The 21,404-nt window shown below is 45.6% G+C and overlaps 3 non-coding genes and 3 pseudogenes across 3 annotated transcripts; all 6 read right to left on the reverse strand.

Moving 5' to 3' along the window:
* Positions 1-6,796: 6,796 nt before the first annotated feature.
* Positions 6,797-6,894, reverse strand: LOC131738559 (U2 spliceosomal RNA; annotated as a pseudogene).
* A 583-nt stretch (positions 6,895-7,477) lies between these two features.
* On the reverse strand, positions 7,478-7,690 carry LOC131738508 (U2 spliceosomal RNA; annotated as a pseudogene).
* Positions 7,691-13,621: 5,931 nt separating this feature from the next.
* Positions 13,622-13,824, reverse strand: LOC131738525 (U2 spliceosomal RNA; annotated as a pseudogene).
* Positions 13,825-19,428: 5,604 nt separating this feature from the next.
* Positions 19,429-19,619, reverse strand: LOC131738522 (U2 spliceosomal RNA). Its single transcript, XR_009330005.1, has one exon. It is a non-coding gene; the product is annotated as a U2 spliceosomal RNA (small nuclear RNA).
* Positions 19,620-20,231: 612 nt separating this feature from the next.
* LOC131738530 (U2 spliceosomal RNA) lies at positions 20,232-20,422 on the reverse strand. The gene has a single exon (XR_009330007.1). It is a non-coding gene; the product is annotated as a U2 spliceosomal RNA (small nuclear RNA).
* A 586-nt stretch (positions 20,423-21,008) lies between these two features.
* On the reverse strand, positions 21,009-21,199 carry LOC131738539 (U2 spliceosomal RNA). The gene has a single exon (XR_009330011.1). It is a non-coding gene; the product is annotated as a U2 spliceosomal RNA (small nuclear RNA).
* Positions 21,200-21,404: the final 205 nt, after the last annotated feature.

Raw genomic sequence — 21,404 nt, forward strand, 5'->3', positions numbered from 1 at the left:
CCTGGCGTCTTACCGGTGTTCATGGTCTTAACCGCCTGGGTGAGCTCCTCCAGCGTGAGTTCTGGGTCCTTCTCCTCCTCCTCGTCGTCCTGCACTGAGTCAGGCTCCAACTGGCTCAGGAGCCACTCTATCAGGGTGTCATCTGTAGCTTTGATGTTATACAGGTCCCTATAGAAGTTCTCTACCACTTTTTTCACTCCCTCACTATCCTCTACTATCCTCCCCCTGCTGTCGAGCATGGAGGACATCAAGTGCCGCTTCTCCCTCGTTTTCTGGAAGAAGAAGCGAGTACACTTTTCGTCTTCCTCCATTTTTTGCACTTTTGCATTGTGCATGACCTTTCGTTGTTCCTCCCTACAAAGCACTGAAAGATCTAGCTTGGTCTGGGCTATCTCGTCGCTTACAGGGAACCCCCGAAGCTGAAGCAGGCTCAGACGCTGGAGGGCAGCATTCAGGTATTTATATTTGGCCCTCCTTTCTTTTGCTTTCCTCTTGCCTGCTGCTATGAAATAACCCTTAGTTCTGATTTTGACCATCTCCCACCACTCTATAGGGGAGTTGAATAGGTCACGCAAAGTGGTCCACTCAACAAGCCTGCTCTTATAGGCTGCAGCTATGGAGGGGTCATCGAGTAAGGAGGTGTTTAATTTCCAGACCCCTGACCCCATCTGGGAGGTCTGAGGGACCTGCAATGTTACCTGCAGGAGCCTATGGTCAGAGAAGAAGACGGCCTGGGTGTCTACTGCCGTCTTCGTAAGGGAGCTGGTATGCAGGACGAGATCTATACGGGAGAAGGAGGTCCCAGATGAGCTCACCCAGGTAAAGGGAGGCACCAGGTCCTTACCTGCATCACACAGGGAGAAATCAGATATTACGGAGGACAAAACTCTACTAGAGCGGTCGTTGCGTGGCCTGCTCCGGTCTACGTCCCTCAGAGCACAATTGAAGTCACCTGACACGATGACGGGTACGTTCCCCAGCAGGAGTGGACGCAGCTGTGGAAAAAATTGAACTCTTTCGTTTTGGTTAGTGGGTGCGTAGACATTGACCAGTCTGAGGGGAGTGTTGTTGTATGTCACATCCACGCTCAGAATTCTACCAGGTTCTACCTCCCTGCTGCTGCGGGAGGTAATAAATGGGTTTTTAAACAGGATACCTACTCCGTCGGCTCTGGCTATGTTGGAGCCCGACCAGAAGGAGTCCCCCAGGGTCCAACTCTCCTTCAGGTCCCTATAATCAGGGCTCGACGAAATACCACACTCCTGCAGAAAGATGAGATCTGCTTTCAAGTTAGCTAGATAGTTTAGTACATCAAATCTTTTTTGTGTCTCCCTGATGCTCCTGACATTAACAGACACACATATCAGGGCCATCAGGGTAGCTAACAAGAAAAGGAGTCGCTGCGTCCACCCCATAGCGACTATGATTGGGAGGTCGGGACACTCTTCCTACTCTTAGCTCTACGCTTGCTTCGAGGGGGCTTGGGCTTATTTGCAACTCCCATCACCCCTGAGAAGGTACTCACTGCTGCCTCGTCCAAGAAGGCACCGTCTTTATATGCACAGTACGTGGAGTTGTTGGGGCTATTCAACTCCCCACAAGGTAAGTCTGGTGGAACTTGCTCAGGGCCCCTCGGAACGTGTGGGTCAGCTTTGTCCTGGGGGGGGTTATGACAGACAGCATTCTTTGGCTGTTACCGTCTGTTGAGTTGGAGCTGTTAGCAGACTTCTGGCTTACCGCGTCCAGGGGTATTCCCATGTCCTCCAGTGCTGTATCTAGGAGGACCTCTAGGGGGCCCCTGGTTTTGCCCATACAAGGGAGGGGGTCAAGGATGCTTTGAAGGGAGGCCCTTCGCTTGAAGAGGGTCATTGCTACCGAGGTACTGCTGGTCAGGGAAGGTGTTGACCCCGACCTCTCCCTCGGTGCATTAGTGAACACCTCTTCTGCGAGGTGTGCTAGGGTTTGTGCCAACGACTGGGAAGGCTGGCTGGGGATGCCCTGGCTGGCTGCTACCTGCCCACTAGGCGGCAGTGTAGCCGTCCCACTCGCCTCCGTCTCTGCCTGCGAGGGCAAGACTGGGGACTTTGTGTGGACATTAGCTGGTTTTGGATCTATGGGGGCCACCTGCAACTTGCTGTCTTTGATCCTGATCTCCTTTCTTTCCCCCCCCTCGTCTCTACCCTTTCTTTTCCCCACCCTCTGCTGGTTCTTCACTCCCTTCCCCTCCTTCTCACTCTCACTTTCACTGTCGCTTTCGCTTTCCTCCCCCACGGACTCAATCCTTATGGCGTCATAACGAGAGCCGAGGGGGAGTGCTGGCGCTTGTCACGGCTGACCCCGAACCAGTTATTATGTGTAGTAAGAAATTGGATTCCTTTGCATGGAGAATTTCAGTGGCTAGAGTTCACGGCTCCTCGATTGATTCAGATTCAGTTGTATTAAGTCTGCCCACTAATAATGTAGAGCAAAATAGGTATTGTGGTGTTTGCAGAGCCGACCCGAGCTGAACCCAAGACAGAAGTGGAGTCCTGCTGGGAACGAGCTGAAACATTGGACATGGACTAGATGATTTAAAAATGAAATGTATTAATGAGATGATATGTGCTGTAACCATTTGTAATGTTTGAATAATCTTTAGTCTGTAACAAATACTGTAAAGTACTCTCTCTGTAAGACCGTATAACAGAATCTGGTACAACTTGATACACTGGCCGGCCTTGAGCAGTCTCTTATTAAAATTGGCACGATTCCCAGAATTTAGTGCTGAAATCTCTGTTAAGACTTTTCAGCTTGACTACAGAATAATGCTGTACTAATAGATGTATGTTAATATGCTTGTTTTAAATGGTATAGATTGCTGTGGTAACATATAATCATAGGTAGTGATAATTATTGTTAGTATGAAATACTATGAACAATTTTTATGTATAAGATCATATGATTCACTTTGCTTAATATGATAGCATACCTGAAGCTGTTTTCTATCAAGATGAGCATAGTTAAAAACGGAGTCCTAATTCAATGAAAAGAATTACTGTGTGCTTACATTCAAGAATTATAACTTCTGAATATAAAGGGAAAAGGAGTTAGGAGTATTCTTAAGGGAAAGAAAAAAACAGAAAAGGATTAAAAGACCTCGCTTTGAGTAGGTTTCTGTTTGTAATTCAGTTTTAAAATAAGTAGGTGAGTAAGAACAACCTAGAGTAAAAGCAGACTATAACTTAAGACAAATAAGCATTGTCAGAAGATACACCACAAATAGAGAGCAGAAAAATTGAATAAAATCCTATTGTAATATTGCGGATATACTGCTGCTAGCAGAAAGTAATAAGGTTAGCAGCCATACGCTATAAGAAGTAATGTACTAGTTTGACTCTGAAGTTAAAAGACGCAGCATAGAAAGATGTTGTGTTTAAAATACAAAATAAAAGGATTGAATAAATAATGAAGAATAAAAGCAGGAGATTTTAGGAGAGTAAACTCTATGTGACCTGTCTTCTTGAGCTCTCTATCAGCCTGCCCTTGGAGAAATTAATATTAGCTGCTGGAAGGCCTCTTTGGTGGGAAGAAGCCGGAATTTTTTTATCAGAAGGCTTATAGTATCAGGCCGGACTGCAAAAATAGGGAGTTAGAACGGATGGTCTTAGCACCTAAGATAGTTAGTTGCCGGGCGGAACAAGCACGTAAGATACAGGTGTAAGGAAAGTTCTAGGGAACATTAATCACTATTAAACTTGGCAAGAAAAGAGGTGTCTTCAGCAAGCTGGTTTTAGCCAGTATGTGTATAGCTGAAACATACAGGGTCATCTGAGTGTCAATTAAGTTCAAGCTACCAGGGGCCCATAGGAGAAAACATTACAGCTTTACAGCTCAGTAAAATAGTTAGGTTTTCCATAAGGAGAAAACTCTACATTAAAAAGATATAAGATGGAAGTTCCCTATAATACCTGCTAAACACACACCTGTAAGGAAAGAAGGAAATTAATTTGAGAGTGAGATGACATGAGGGAATATATTTTTGAAAGCCAAGTTCATGTAATCAATTATAATCATTATAACTATAACTGCTATATTATGATATAACTATTGGTGTTACATATATTCAAACACCACTCTTTTTATAATGCACCCATATTAAGTAGTGAATCAAGGTTGCAGGGATTTTGTGAACTCTGCTTCACCTAACTTTTCAGATGAAGGAGGGGGGCCAAGAATGAGTGGATGAGAACATGGGCTAGTGTTGATTTGTTGGCATATGACTTTAATTCAGTCTGAGGAGTTGGTTGAATTCTTTAGAGATTACTGTTTGCCAAGAGATAAGGAGTGTCCATATAGATTGATGACTGGATCTAATTGGGGCTTCCCATTGCTTTCAATAGGACGAAAATTGTATAAAAACCCTGGGCCGATCACACTGAGACCACCACACTCAAGCTTGGCAGAGCCACGTGGTCCATCCTTTGCAGATCTCTACAGAACAGTCCTTCTCTTTTGTTCACGCTACTCTTCCTTATAATAGGAGGTAAGCATATTAATGGTATTATTGTATCTCGCGTTTATTGGTTATATTGCTATGAGGTTTTGAAACAATGTTTTAGTATTAAGAGTGTTATATTGAATGTGCTAAAACATAGCAGTGGGTGCTTGTAGGCTTTGTGCTTAACCAGCCTGAGGGCTGCACTGAATACATATAATTGTATTATGTTATTGAAGTACTAAATGCTGAAGCTTGTAATCAACTTAGCATTGCTAATTATTGTTACATGTTTTCGGGTCTTGGTAGTATGCGCAAACTACTAAACCAATATTAAAGGCATTTTAATAAAACGAAGGAGCGCTGATGTTGCTCTGATTCGTAAAACTTTGAATAAATGAGTGATTTTCTTGATTAAATAAAAAGGTTTTAAGGACACACCGCTCGTCCAGTGCTCGAACATAAACCACTAGGAGTTTTAAACATCTCTGTCCTCCTTAACGTCTCCCCTGAGTTAAGAGTGTGTGCAGAGCGAATAATATAATAAAAGAGAACGTGAAAAGTGAAAACGTGACACGCTGAGAGGGCCCTACTCAGGGGGGGGCGCTGCTGGGTCCGGGCTCCCTCCCTGCCTCGTGTTCTGTATCAGAGGAGCTACTGGAGGAGCTAGTGGAGTAGCTGTTGTACTCTCTCTCTGGGCTGGGGGAAGGGGTCCTCGTAAAACGGGACATGTCTCGGGGGCGGGGGGGTGAGGGGGGTGCTGGTGATGATGGTGGTGCTGGAGTCTGGGTTTTGGATACTGTTGGTGGTGATGTGGACTGATCTTTGTTACTTGCTCCCTCTTCCTGCTCAGGCCTAGGCTTGTTCGTATTTGCCTTGCTGGCTCTGGCCATGTTGGCATAGGAAGAGGGGCAGTCCTTAAACAGGTGCCCCTTCTTTCCACACAAATTGCACTGCCTCTCTTCTCTGCAGTGGCTGGTCTCGTGGGGGGCGCCGCAGTTCCTGCACTTGACTACAGTACATGCGGCCGCCAGGTGTCCTAATTCCCCACATTTCCTGCAGAGTTTTGGCATCCCATTATAGAATACCAGCCCTCTGTTGGGCCCTAACACTATGGAGTTTGGAATGTGGCGGACGCCTCCAATGCCCGATGGATCAACATTGAGGCGTACCAGCCACTTTCTGGCTCCTGTCCAAACCCCATCTTCGTCTGTAATTTTCCTCCCTTCTGATGACACCCTCCCATAGCGGTTAAGCCATGTTGTAATATCATAGTCGCTAACAGCCTCATTGAAAAATTGGACAGTAACAACTTTCATTTCTCTGTCTGTCAGTGCATCCACACAAAATTCTTTGTATGGAGCGAGATATTTATTCTCCCCCCAAAAGGACCACATTTCTTGTAACTTTTGGGGGTTCCTAAAACTGACCTCAAACACTTCCTTAAGCCCTGGCAATTTCACCAAACAATTCAAGTCAGAAGGGGAAAAACCCATACCCCTCTGAAGAATGGTCCGGCTGAACTCCAGTCTCGTCAGTCCTGGTTCCGTTTCATCTTGCTTGTTTCTTGTGAAGCGCACCGCATTGTGCCTCCTGGTCTCCTGGGTTGGCCGGAACGCCATCCTTCAGCTGGCTCCTCCGATTGGGGTGGGAGAAGCCTCTGGACGTCCGGGTTGTCTCTCTCTACGGAAAAGAGACAACGTAAGCAGCAAATCTGGGCAGTTGAAGGAACTATTACTTTAGTCCCTGAGGAGATGGTCGCCTCGCAAGAGGGACCCCCTCCCCAGGTGAACGGTGTCCTTCCCTGGCGGAGTAGGGGGCGCTGCTTGGCACCGAGACCACGTAGGAAGAATCGTGGCTGTGACGCCTCTTCGGGGTCCGGGGCCGCCCTCTGCTCCTCCCAGATGGCGCCCTCTGCTGGGCGCCTGCTGCTCTCTCGGTCTGGATCTCGATTACAATCAAGGGCTGGGGATGAGGTCGTCTAGGTCATCAAAGGGTCCTCAAAGGTCGTCTGGATGGTAGGTCCTCCTTCTCTCGAACTCCAGGAACGTCTGGAAAAGCCGGAACCGCCTGAAAAAGAAAAAAACTGGAACCGCCTGAAAAAGAAAAAACTGCACTCAACAGTCAACAAAATCTTGAAAGACCCTCGGCTTGGATTGGGCAAGCCAAAACCAGACTGAGCATTAGTCTTCCAAAAAGTTGCCGAGCTGAAGAAAGCCAGTCAAAAATAAAACAAATTCTGTTCCTCCTCACTCGAACAAACCTCTCACAGACCCTCGGAGGGAGCGGGCAATGCCACTACCCTCTAAGCCTTAGTCTTAGAAAGATTTATTCGAACTGAAGAGAAGCCAGAGTATCAGATATTAAACTGATAAGAACAGATACTACACTTGATCTTAGCCAAAAGGCCGAGAAGCGATGGCGACTTGGCCCTTGCCCGGGGCCCCCCAGCCCGGACGGCACAGGGGGATTCAAAGGTGGGTGCAAAATTTCAAGCACAAGCAGACCCCCAAAAAACGGGCTGCTGCTTCCAGAAGGGAAATGTGCAATTTAAGCAGGAGAAAACAAAGCAAAAACACACACATAACACCAAAAACAAAACATAAACTGGTGGAGTGCGTCTTACAAATAGTCATGCCAAGCTGCTATGCTGTGCAAGGTGCCTTGGGTAACTACAACTGTGCCTCGCTGGCTGGCTGGCTTGCTAAGAAGGTCCTGGCATAGGGACATGTTCCACCACACTTGTCTGGTTAGCTGCATGCTCCCAGGAAACAAACTGCTGCTGTCTACATCATCACCACATGTGAATAAAAGAAAGAAAGACAGCAAGAAAGAAAGAGAGAAAGAAAGAGAGAAAGAGAGAAAGAAAGAAAGAGAGAAAGAAAAAAAAAAAGAAGTAAAACGGCGGGAAAACTTGCATCAACACTGGCACTCTCCCTCCAGCAGGGGTAGACAAAATGCTCACAGGAGAGATCCAGATCTGACTTTGACCAACGTTAGAGAAAGGTGTGCACCGTTCCCGGAGGTACTGCAATACCGGGCCGATGCGTGGAGTGGACGGAGCAAGCCCCTGTTCCATCTCCCGATTCCAAAAATCAATTTAATATATGGTCCCCTGATAGGGGACGTATCAGGTATTAAACTGATAAGAACAGATTTTTTTTTTTTTTTTTTATTTATTTTTACAATCAACACAATACACAATTACAAAACTAACACATACAATTCACAATAACAATAGTTAACAGGCACCTCTAAAACACGTTTGTACAAAAGAGTGCATGTCCTTAAATAAAGTCCTCATCCTGCCTTGACAAGCCCAGACACTCCAACCTAGCACCAGCACTGCCCGGCCACTTCTCCCACCGCCAGATCCTCTCTGCTTCTTCACGCCCCCTCCTGTTGACATCACGCAATACATAGTCCCGTATGGCCCTTTGGCCGATCTCATAGGTCACACGGCAGCTCAAGGTCTCAGATTTCAAGACCAGGATATTCCTTGCCTTCCACAGGGCCTCCTTAAAACAGTTCACCACACACCAGAGCTGCCATGAGCCTTCCTCCTTCTTCTTTGGGCCATACAAAACCAGCTGTTCCTCCAACAGGGTGCCTTCCATCCACACAGCCAACAGGGGGGACGCCTTTCTCCACAAGCGCCTGGCAGACTCGCACTCCCACAACAGATGGCACACCGATTCCTCCGCCCCACAGCCCTGAAAAGGACAGCTAGGGGTCTTGCACATCCCTCTGCCATGCATCACCGCTCTCACCGGCAACACCTCATGCATGATAAGCCAGGCCAGGTCTTTATGCTGGTTCATCAAAGCAGGATGGGCAGCATTCCACCACACCTTCTCTGGATCACCTACTGCAACCCTCTTTATAGGACATGTGGTCACACTCTCCTGCACAAAAGAAAGCAGTTTTCTTGGTTTTAAAAGCAGGTCTTTGTCAACCTTCCCCGTCAGTTTCCCCTTTAAGAACTCTTTAAACACTGCATACCCAAAGGGAGGATCAAAAACAATCGGGACAGTAAGGGGGATCTTTAAAATTCCTAGAAACCTTAAAAACGCCCCCATAAAAAACCTCACAAACAAAGCCCCTTGACACTCCCCTCTTAACACCAATTCAACATGCCTGCAAACTGCGTGAACATATAAAAACGTTTCCAATTCCGGAAGCCCTTTACCACCCTTTAATACCCCTTTACACACCACCTCTCTCTTCAAACGCTCCCACTTGGCACCCCAAAAAAACCGAAACATCTGCCTTTTTAAAACTGTGATAACAGCCCTGGGGGGTGGGAAGACCACTCCCACATACAGAAGCAAGGGGAGAATGACCGCCTTGACAATGAGCACCTTCCCCTCCAGTGTCAGGCTCCTCTGTGTCCACAGCCCCATTTTCTGGCCCACTTTCTTTGAGACCTCCACCCAATTGCTCAGACCAGATCCTGTGGCGTCCATCCTTATACCTAAAACTTTTATAAAATCAGTTTTCACGCATACCCCAACATCCGGTACCCCCTCCCATCCCCCAAACAACATGCACTCCGACTTCTCCTTATTCAACTTGGACCCGGAGGCCACACAAAAACACTCACACTGCCACAACACTCGTTTAATTGCTCTCTCACTCACACACAACACATTCACATCATCCATATACAAGACGCACTTTGCCTCAGCTCCTCCACCCCCCGGGATAGCCAGCCCCCTGATCACCTTGTCTTTACGGAGGGCCTGAGCCAAAGGTTCCATACAACAGATAAAAAGCAGGGGGGACAGCGGGCAGCCTTGTCTTACTCCACTCTTGATATCAATTTGACCGGATAGCTTCCCATTGATACTCACTCTACTCCCTATATTACTATAGAGGAGACTTACCCACTTAACAATTTGATCTGTAAACCCCATTTTTCTCAAAACCTGGAGCATAAACTCATGAGAGATCCTGTCGTATGCCTTTTCCAAGTCCAAATTCAAAAGGCATACCGGCACCTTACGGTCCTGTGCAAAAAAGACAGCATCTCTCAGTAAGATAAGGCTATCCGTAATCTTCCGCCCTGGAACGCCACAGGTCTGATCCGGATGGATCACCTCTTCTATCACCGTCCTCATTCTGCAAGTTAAAATCTTAGAAAAACATTTGTAATCCACATTTAAAAGGGTTAGAGGTCTCCAGTTTGCCAGTTCCTCTTTACAGTTCTTCTTAAAGACCAGCACTATAATCCCCTGTCTAAAGGATGCCGGCATCTCCTCCTTCAGCAAAGTCTCATTGAACACCCTGGTTAAGTCCGGCCCAACCAAGTTCCAACAGGTCTTGTAGAATTCTCTGGGCAGACCATCCCCGCCCGGCGTCTTCCCGTCCCTGAAAGACTCCATAGCAGCAGCAGCCTCCTCCAGGGAGATCACCCCGTTCAATACCTCACCCTGACACACCCTCCTCTCCAACCCCTCCAACATATCACTCACCATGCTCTCATCAATCACCTTCCTTTCATACAACTTGGTGTAAAACCTCTCAGCCACATCTATCATGCCCTCCGTCTCCTTCCTCACCACCCCACTCTCATCTCTCAACCCATACAACACCTTACTGCCACTCATCACTTTCTTAAAGAAGTACCTAGAGCACTTCTCGTTCTCCTCCAAATGCCGCACCTTACTCTCCACAATCACACTCTCGGTTCTCTTTACATGCAGCACTTTTAATTTGTTCTTAATCTCACACACATCACTCGCCACATTACACCCCATACTCCCCAATTCATACATCCTATTCAACTTCCTTTGCAACCGGCTCACCTTCTTTCTCTCCATTTTTGCCATCCACACCCCCACTTCCACAAAAAACTTTTTAATTTTATTTTTTATACACTCCCACCACTCACCCACTGAATCAAACATTTCTTTCAATGACTGCCACCCCTTGTACCTCCTCTCAAACTCACTCATAACATCCTTATTCTTTAACACACTCACATTTAACTTCCACACCCCTCTCCCCACCACACACACCCCTTCCAGTTTCACCTCCGCACACACCATCACATGGTCAGAATAAAACACAGGCACACACACACATGCCACCCACTCCACTTCCTTTGAAGAAAAAATAAAGTCAATCCTAGAAGCCCTCACACCCGTTGTATCCGACCACGTGTATCCCGATAGCCCTGGATACAACCTCCTAAACCCATCTACTAATTGAGCATCCTGCACAATACTCCCCAACATCTTAGAGGTTTTATCCAGCTTCACACCCTCACCCTTCCTATCACTCACGCTTAACACACAATTGAAGTCCCCTCCCCAAATCACAATCTTTGATGTTTTCACAAACACCCTCAGTTTCTCAAAGCACTCAACCCTTTCATGCTTATCTGGCGAGGCGTACACATTTATAACCCTCACCTCCTTCCCCATCCACTCCACATCCACTACCACAGCTCTCCCACACTCAACCACAGTTTTACTTTTAATCTCTATATTTTTATTTTTGAATAACACAGCCACACCTGCATTCTTACAACCATTTGCCCCTGACCACACCGATGCACCATACACCCACATACTCTCAAATTCCTTATAAGCTTCTCTAAAGGGGAGACCACACTCCTGTAACAGCAGCACATCTGCCTTTACACTACCCAAAGAATCTAAAATCATTTTGCACCTATCCTTACTCCTCACACTCCTCACATTAATAGTTGCTATGGACAACGCCATCACAACACTCAACCAAATTATTAGTGACCTTACCATTCTGAATTTGAAGACTCCTCACCCACTTCACCCGCAAAAACCTTCACCCCCATATTGTCTAAAAAGGAATCACTACCACCCTCCCCCGCTCTCCCCTCTCCCCCATACTCTTCTCTCAAGGACCCAACAGAGCTCGGCGACGAGCAGACCACCTCCGCTCTCCTGACCCCTCGTTTTTTTTTTTTCCTCCTTTCCACCACCCCCTCCGTCCTCACACCCCCATCCCCATCCGATTTCCTTTTACTTGGACCCTTCTCCTGATCCATCCCACTCTCACCCTCCTCCCCTTCTTCTAATACCTCCTCGCCCTCCCCTGCCCCATTCTTCCCTGAGCCCCCGGTATCTTGTGCCGCTCCCCCCCCCTGACTCCCTCCCCCCCACTCCCCCCTATTGATCTGCACCTCCACCACACTCCCTGTGTCACTATCCTCATACTCCCCTTCTGACTCTGATACTGCAAGGTCCCCGGCTAGCTTACTTCTCATCCCCCCTTCCCCCCCATGCTTACTCTCTCCCTCTCCCTGCTCACAACTCTCCATCCACTCCTCCCCTCCCCCATGCTCACTACCCTCCTCCTGCCCCACCCCTTCACCCTTCTCCCTACCCTTCCCCTCTTCCTCTCCCTCCCTCGCTTTCTCCTCCTTCCCTCTCTCCCTCTGTCCCTCCCTATCCTCTCTTTCTCTCTCCTCCCTCTCACTCTCCTCCCTCCCCCTAGTCCTATTTGCAAAAGAGTGGGGACAATTACTAAAAAAATGCTCTCCACTCCCACACAAATTACAAGTCCTTTTCATCTCACACTCACTCGCCACGTGCCCCTCCTTCTTACAAACAGTGCAAATGATTTTTGTGCACCCAGCTGCTAAGTGACCCATCGCCCCACACCTCCTACACAATTTAGGCTGCCCAAAATAATGCACATAGCCTCGGTTATTCCCCAAGGAGATCTCCGATGGTATAATCCCATATCCCTCATACCCACTCCTATCCCTCTTCAAACTTACACGCACCCTCCAGGCTCCTGTCCATACATTATCACTATCAGTTACCTTTACTGCTTCCTCCACTGAATTACAGTACCTTGCTAGCCATGTACATACATCCTTACCCTCCACCATCTCTGAACCCATTCTAACTATCACCACCCTTTTTGATGTGTCTGTCAGAACTGTCAGCTGAAACTTCTTCATCACCTCACTTTGAAGAGACTGTTCAAACAGCCCCTGGCACCTCTCCATAGACTCTCTCTTACAAAAACTAACATCCCATTCATTCCCCTTCCCCACAGAAATCAAACAGTTCAACTCTTCAGGCTTAAATCCCAATTCCTTCTGCAGAATTTGCCGTGAAAACTCAAGCCGGTTTAGTTCAATTTTCTCCACCCCAACCATATACTCGGCTTTAATGCCAATCCTCAAACAATTAAAGCGACGCTCCGAAAACTTCCGGAAAGCCATCTTGATCTACACTTTACAACCAAACAAGAAACACAGATATAATAGAACAAAAGGCCCAGATAAGGTGCCCTCAAAGGGTCCCCCTTACCTGAAAAAACAGCGAAATACTTACCGAAACAGCCCCAACAACTCTCTCCTCAATAGGACCTCAGCTACCAGCAAACAATATTGCCACCGTTTACCTTACCTTACCTTACCATACCGTACCGTACCGTACCTTACCTTACCTTACCTATCTCTTCTCCAATCAACTGCTGCGGACAAGCCACACACACTTGATCTTAGCCAAGAGGCCGAGAAGCGATGGCGACTTGGCCCTTGCCCGGGGCCCCCCAGCCCGGACGGCACAGGGGGATTCAAAGGTGGGTGCAAAATTCCAAGCACAAGCAGACCCCCAAAAAACGGGCTGCTGCTTCCAGAGGGGAAATGTGCAATTTAAGCAGGAGAAAACAAAACAAAGCAAAAACACACACATAACACCAAAAACAAAACATAAACTGGCGGAGTGCGTCTTACAAATAGTCATGCCAAGCTGCTATGCTGTGCAAGGTGCCTTGGGTAACTACAACTGTGCCTCGCTGGCTGGCTGGCTTGCTAAGAAGGTCCTGGCATAGGGACATGTTCCACCACACTTGACTGGTTAGCTGCATGCTCCCAGGAAACAAACTGCTGCTGTCTACATCATCACCACATGTGAATAAAAGAAAGAAAGACAGCAAGAAAGAAAGAGAGAAAGAAAGAAAGAAAGAGAGAAAGAAAGAGAGAAAGGAAGAGAGAAAGAAAGAGAGAAAGAAAGAAAGAGAGAAAGTAAAAAAAGAAGTAAAACGGCGGGAAAACTTGCATCAACACTGGCACTCTCCCTCCAGCAGGGGTAGACAAAATGCTCACAGGAGAGATCCAGATCTGACTTTGACCAACGTTAGAGAAAGGTGTGCACCGTTCCCGGAGGTACTGCAATACCGGGCCGATGCGTGGAGTGGACGGAGCAAGCCCCTGTTCCATCTCCCGATTCCAAAAATCAATTTAATATATGGTCCCTTGATAGGGGACGTATCAGATATTAAACTGATAAGAACAGATTTTTTTTTTTTTTTTTTTTCTTTTTTTTTTTTTACTGCTCAGAAATTAGTCTCACTATTTTCCCAGAAATTAACAGACCACATATCTTCATCACAGTTTTCCCAATTATTCATATTCACATTATTAAATTTTATTTACACAAATTTCCCTTCCCAGCCTCCCCCAACCTTGATTAAATGCTACCTCCCCCATCTTCCTGATTTCCAACTTACATTCTAATTTCACCCGTGATTTCGTTTCACAAACCAACTGTACTACCGACTTCCCTTGTTTCTTTTTTTTACACTGCTCATTCCTATCCCTCCACACAATTTCTTTCCCAATACTAATAATTCCCCAAATTACTCTCCCAACTTCACTCCCCATCCCTTCCAACCCTTCCCCCCATAATATAAATTCTGGACTTAAATCAAGATTTTCTTTAACTAACCTTAATAACTTTTTAATTTCTCCCCAAAAACCATTAACCAGATGACAACTCCAGAAGGCATGCCATACCGTCTCCTCCTGCGGACACCCCCTTGGACACCTGCCGTTGAGAATCTGACCTTCCCTACGCAATCTTTCTCTGACAGGTAACCTATCTAAGGCCACCAACCAATTCAAATCCTTTATTTCATTTGGCTGATTTTTTAATTGTATTGCCCCCCAATTAATTTTCCTAGCACCTGCCTTCCTCACCCCGATAGTAGCATTTTTTCTTTTAAAACTTTATACATTTTCTTATGCTCCTCTACCAAATCATCCTTGAGCACCTCTGGGTGTGCTCTTAAAAATAGTGACACCTTTTCATAGTGCCATGGTAACTGCTCAGCCTTTGGTCCCACATTATCCCATGACACTAAACCTTTAACTAAAAAAGCCCCCCAAAGTTTCATAAAATAATATGCCTTATGCCGTACCTTTTCCTTTAGTATTTTCACTATAAAACATACAAACAAAATCTCCAATTTCAAAGGAATAGACACTATACCCCTCCCCCCCTCTTCAATCTCCAAATACATGTGTTCCCTTTTAACCGGTTCATACCTGCCTCCCCAAATAAAGGAAAACACTAACCTTGTTAAAATCAATTTATACTTAGTTGGAACAGGAAAGACTAGGGCTAAGTAAATCAAACCTGATAAAACATCAGCCTTAACAACTAACCCCTTACCCGTAATACTAAGCCGCCTAGTTTTCCATAAGCCTATTTTTTTCCTCACCCTTTCAATTTTTTCCTCCCAATTCTTTCCAGCTGAATCGCTGTTATAAAATTTAACTCCTAGAATTTTTAGCCCATCATTGCAAATAGAAAACCCGTGCCTTATGTCTTTCCTGTTCCTCCAACTACCACAGTACATTATTGCAGATTTTCCCACATTAATTGCAGACCCTGTAGCTTCACAATATAACCCCAACACCTCTACTATCTTGTCCAAGCCCCTATCTGTGGTGAAAAAAACAGTAGTGTCATCTGCGTACTGAGCCACTTTGGCCCTCTCTCCACCTCCCCCAGGGATATGCACCCCTTCAATCCCTTTTTCTTGCCTTAACATCTCTGCAAAAGGTTCAATGAATAATACATATAACAATGGAGAAAGAGGACACCCTTGCCTAACCCCTCCTTTCTGCTTCACTGAGGCACCCAGAGTTCCATTAATTTTAACCTTACTACAAACATTATTGTATAACACCTTCACCCAGGCCACAAAATTATCCCCAAAATTCATTTTCTTTAACACTTTAAACAAAAAATTATGATTCACCCGATCAAAAGCTTTTTCTTGATCCAAACTTAAAATCCCCAAAGCCAAATCTCTATCTTCTGCCCAACTAATCAGATCCCTTATTAAAGATAAATTGTAAGACCCCGTCCTGCCTCTCACCCCACAAGTTTGGTCCTCACTCACCACAACTCCCATCACTTCCTTTAATCTGTTAGTTAATACCTTACTTAAAATTTTGTAGTCCACACATAATAATGTTATTGGTCTCCAGTTTCTAATGTCTCTCTTATCCCCCTTTTTATATATTAAGTGAATAATCCCTGTCTTCATTGACTCACTAAGCTCCTTTCTCTTAAAAATTTCCTTATACACCTCCACCAAATCCTTTTTAACTAAATCCCACAGTGAAACATAAAATTCTTTCGGAAGCCCATCCCCCCAGGGGTCTTATTCCCCTTCATAGCCAATAAAGCCCTCTCTACTTCTGCCACTTTAATTTCCCCCTCCAATTCAACCTTATCCTCCTCACCCAACTTTCTCCCTAATTTACTTAACAACACCTCACCCTTCTCCTCGTCCACAACTCTTTCAGCAAACATCTCCTTGTAAAAAGAACACACATGATCAAACACTTCCTCCTTTCTACTCACTACCTTCCCTTCACTAGTGACCACACCCTCCACCCATTCTCTTCTTTGTTTTTGTTTGACTGTCTGAAAAAAATATTTTGTTATTTTCTCATCTTTCTCTCGCTCCTCTTCTTTTGCTAAGAAGGCAAATTCTTTAACTCTATTCACATAATACTCCTTAATTTCCTTCTTTGCCTCTATAATTTCTTCTTCTACCATTAACCCCCTATTCCTTTCACCTATTAGCCTTTGTAACCTCCTATTTACCCTCCTCACCACTCTTCTCTCCTCCTCTCTCTTCTCCTTGGAGTACCGTCTGCAGAATTCTGCTAGATTAACTTTCAATTTCTCCCACCAAACTAAAATATTGCTAAACCCCCCCTTAAATTCTTGCCATAATTTATAGAATTCTCTCAAACTCTTCACAAATGTCTCGTCCTGTAGTAAACTAATATTAAATTTCCCAAACCCCTTCCCAATATTCACTGTACCCCCCTCTATTGACATCACTACCATATCATGGTCAGACCCCCAACATGGTAAAATCTTACACTCTTTAACCTTAATCTCTTGTGAAGTGAAAAAATAATCTAACCTGCTTTGATGCCCTCTAGTGTTCCTCCATGTGTACCCCACTCCATCTTTATACAACCCTCTATATGCATCCTTTAATTTATAATTTTGAGTTTCTTTTAACAGATATTTCCCTGTAAAATCCAGCTCAGCTCCCCTTTCTGTACTATCTACCGAAGTATTAAAATCACCTCCCAATATGACCTTTTTGTTAGTATCTAACAAAAACACAAAATCCTTGAAAAACTGTAATCTTTTGGTAGGATTGCATGGTGCATAGATGTTAATAAGCCTATATTTCTGCCCCCCATCATACCATCTACTACCATTAATCTCCCTGGTACCACTGTTAACACATTTTCAATAATCATTTCACTACCCTTCACCAGTACCCCCAATCCATCAGAGTGTACATTACCCACACTCCAAAATGAAACCCCCCCAGTCCAGTCCCTTGAGAACTTTTTGAAGTCCATTTCATCCCGAAGGTGACACTCTTGCAAAAAACAAATGTTAAAGGGCATCAATGCCAAAGACAAAAATATTGCAGCTCTTTTCTCCCTGTCCCTTAAACCCCTTACATTTAAAGTTACTACCTTGAAGTCCATCAAAAAGAATTAGGGTTTCTCTTCCATTCCCATAACTACAGCAACTTTAGCTACATCATCCTGCTCCAAAAAATCCATTGAATTCTGAGAATCCACATCTGACACTGCCACCTCCTGACCACAAGGGATAGTCTGTGAATCTGCACTATTATTACTGCTGCCATCATCCTCCTCCTCTGATGGTGTCAGCTCAGGTATCAAAGGAGAGCTTCCTGCTTCTGAAGGCTCAACCACAGAAGTTTCTTCCTCTTCGAGTACTTCATAGGAATTAGAAGTGTCCACCAAATAAATTTTGTTTTCACTTTCTGCTAGCTCCTTACACTTCCTTTTGTTTGTTCTTCTCTTTTCAACACTCCACTTTCCTTCTTCTATAGGGACGGAATGGCCCAGAAGCTGACTTCCCTCTGCTGCAATACCTTCCCTAGCCTGAGACTCCATTTCTTCCCCCCAGGATGCACCAGAAGATCTAGCCACTTTCCCAGGTAAGTTGTCAGGTAAGTTGACAGGTAAAACCTGATTTATTTCTTTGTTTGTATTAGATATTTCCTCTACCTCCGTTCTCGCGATTGCTGTGACCTCCATTGCAGCTTCTACACCTGCCACCTCCTCCGCTGCTGCCACAACCTCCTTATCAGTTAAGGAGGCTGCCGGACCCTCCTCTTGCTGTTTCTTGTTTTTATACCTCCACTCCCTCATAACATCCTCAACGGGAGGTAGGTTCTCAAAAACCCCTGCATAGGATCTTCTTTCTCTGCAGTCTCTCCTGACATGGCTTGCATCTCCACAATTGTGACATTTTTTTGAATTTTTGCATTCATAGGAAAAATGCCCTTTCTCTCCACAATTAAAACATCTCATCTCTTCACAGTTCTGCTCACTGTGACCATACTTTTGGCATTTCCTACAAAACTGGGGTTGACCTGAATATAGGATGTAGCCATTAACCCCCTCCACCCTACACTTTGCAGGAGGATGTAAAAAACCCTGATGTCCATTCGGATCTTCCCTCAGGAGCACACTATATTGTCTCTGCCCATTCCACACACCCAAACCATCTCTCCTATATCTTGGCCCAGAAAGAATATCTACATATTTCGTCAGAAACAAATTAACACTTTGATCAGACACATTCATGTCAAACAAGTTAATTGTTAAAACTCTGAATTTTTTTCTTTCCCTAGACTGAACTTTAAATTGCTTCAAAGGTTCCACATTTTCTTTTTCCTTACAGGCCTTTAATAGAGATTTAAAACTCGGCTCACCCATCATGGCGACATCAAAGAATTCTTCCTTCCCATTCCTCTGGATGCCAAGAATCTCCTCCAAATTGATGCTTAGCAACTCCATAATGATGGTGCGTATAAATTCTTCTCTTTCTGGCATTCCTTCATCTTCCTTTCCACTACAATCAAATCTTGCGGTGTTCTTCACTCCAGCCATGTTGTCTCTCCTCTATCCCTAGCTCGGCACTCTCAACAATCCAGAGCTGCGGTCAAGCCACTTGCTTTAGATCTGAGCCAAGAGGCCGAGAAGCGATGGCAACTAGGCCCTTGCCCAGGGCCCCCCAGCCTGGACGGCACAGGGGGATTCAAAGGTGGGTGCAAAATTCCAAGCACAAGCAGACCCCCAAAAAACGGGCTGCTGCTTCCAGAGGGGAAATGTGCAATTTAAGCAGGAGAAAACAAAACAAAGCAAAAACACACACATAACACCAAAAACAAAACATAAACTGGCGGAGTGCGTCTTACAAATAGTCATGCCAAGCTGCTATGCTGTGCAAGGTGCCTTGGGTAACTACAACTGTGCCTCGCTGGCTGGCTGGCTTGCTAAGAAGGTCCTGGCATAGGGACATGTTCCACCACACTTGTCTGGTTAGCTGCATGCTCCCAGGAAAAAAAAATCTGCTGCTGTCTACATCATCACCACATGTGAATAAAAGAAAGAAAGAAAGCAAGAAAGAAAGAGAAAGAAAGAGAGAAAGAAAGAAAGAGAGAAAGAAAGAAAGAGAGAAAGAAAAAAAAAAAGAAGTAAAACGGCGGGAAAACTTGCATCAACACTGGCACTCTCCCTCCAGCAGGGGTAGACAAAATGCTCACAGGAGAGATCCAGATCTGACTTTGACCAACGTTAGAGAAAGGTGTGCACCGTTCCCGGAGGTACTGCAATACCGGGCCGATGCGTGGAGTGGACGGAGCAAGCCCCTGTTCCATCTCCCGATTCCAAAAATCAATTTAATATATGGTCCCCTGATAGGGGACGTATCAGATATTAAACTGATAAGAACAGATACTACACTTGATCTTAGCCAAAAGGCCGAGAAGCGATGGCGACTTGGCCCTTGCCCGGGGCCCCCCAGCCCGGACGGCACAGGGGGATTCAAAGGTGGGTGCAAAATTCCAAGCACAAGCAGACCCCCAAAAAACGGGCTGCTGCTTCCAGAGGGGAAATGTGCAATTTAAGCAGGAGAAAACAAAACAAAGCAAAAACACACACATAACACCAAAAACAAAACATAAACTGGCGGAGTGCGTCTTACAAATAGTCATGCCAAGCTGCTATGCTGTGCAAGGTGCCTTGGGTAACTACAACTGTGCCTCGCTGGCTGGCTGGCTTGCTAAGAAGGTCCTGGCATAGGGACATGTTCCACCACACTTGTCTGGTTAGCTGCATGCTCCCAGGAAACAACCTGCTGCTGTCTACATCATCACCACATGTGAATAAAAGAAAGAAAGACAGCAAGAAAGAAAGAGAGAAAGAAAGGGAGAAAGAGAGAAAGAAAGAGAGAAAGAAAGAGAGAAAGAAAGAAAGAGAGAAAGAAAAAAAAAAAGAAGTAAAACGGCGGGAAAACTTGCATCAACACTGGCACTCTCCCTCCAGCAGGGGTAGACAAAATGCTCACAGGAGAGATCCAGATCTGACTTTGACCAACGTTAGAGAAAGGTGTGCACCGTTCCCGGAGGTACTGCAATACCGGGCCGATGCGTGGAGTGGACGGAGCAAGCCCCTGTTCCATCTCCCGATTCCAAAAATCAATTTAATATATGGTCCCCTGATAGGGGACGTATCAGATATTAAACTGATAAGAACAGATACTACACTTGATCTTAGCCAAAAGGCCGAGAAGCGATGGCGACTTGGCCCTTGCCCGGGGCCCCCCAGCCCGGACGGCACAGGGGGATTCAAAGGTGGGTGCAAAATTCCAAGCACAAGCAGACCCCCAAAAAACGGGCTGCTGCTTCCAGAGGGGAAATGTGCAATTTAAGCAGGAGGGAACAAAACAAAGCAAAAACACACACATAACACCAAAAACAAAACATAAACTGGCGGAGTGCGTCTTACAAATAGTCATGCCAAGCTGCTATGCTGTGCAAGGTGCCTTGGGTAACTACAACTGTGCCTCGCTGGCTGGCTGGCTTGCTAAGAAGGTCCTGGCATAGGGACATGTTCCACCACACTTGTCTGGTTAGCTGCATGCTCCCAGGAAACAACCTGCTGCTGTCTACATCATCACCACATGTGAATAAAAGAAAGAAAGACAGCAAGAAAGAAAGAGAGAAAGAAAGAGAGAAAGAGAGAAAGAAAGAAAGAGAGAAAGAAAAAAAAAGAAGTAAAACGGCGGGAAAACTTGCATCAACACTGGCACTCTCCCTCCAGCAGGGGTAGACAAAATGCTCACAGGAGAGATCCAGATCTGACTTTGACCAACGTTAGAGAAAGGTGTGCACCGTTCCCGGAGGTACTGCAATACCGGGCCGATGCGTGGAGTGGACGGAGCAAGCCCCTGTTCCATCTCCCGATTCCAAAAATCAATTTAATATATGGTCCCCTGATAGGGGACGTATCAGATATTAAACTGATAAGAACAGATACTACACTTGATCTTAGCCAAAAGGCCGAGAAGCGATGGCGACTTGGCCCTTGCCCGGGGCCCCCCAGCCCGGACGGCACAGGGGGATTCAAAGGTGGGTGCAAAATTCCAAGCACAAGCAGACCCCCAAAAAACGGGCTGCTGCTTCCAGAGGGGAAATGTGCAATTTAAGCAGGAGGGAACAAAACAAAGCAAAAACACACACATAACACCAAAAACAAAACATAAACTGGCGGAGTGCG

The sequence above is a fragment of the Acipenser ruthenus genome, chromosome 10 (genome assembly GCF_902713425.1).
Source record: "Acipenser ruthenus chromosome 10, fAciRut3.2 maternal haplotype, whole genome shotgun sequence".
In the NCBI taxonomy this organism is placed as follows: domain Eukaryota; kingdom Metazoa; phylum Chordata; class Actinopteri; order Acipenseriformes; family Acipenseridae; genus Acipenser; species Acipenser ruthenus.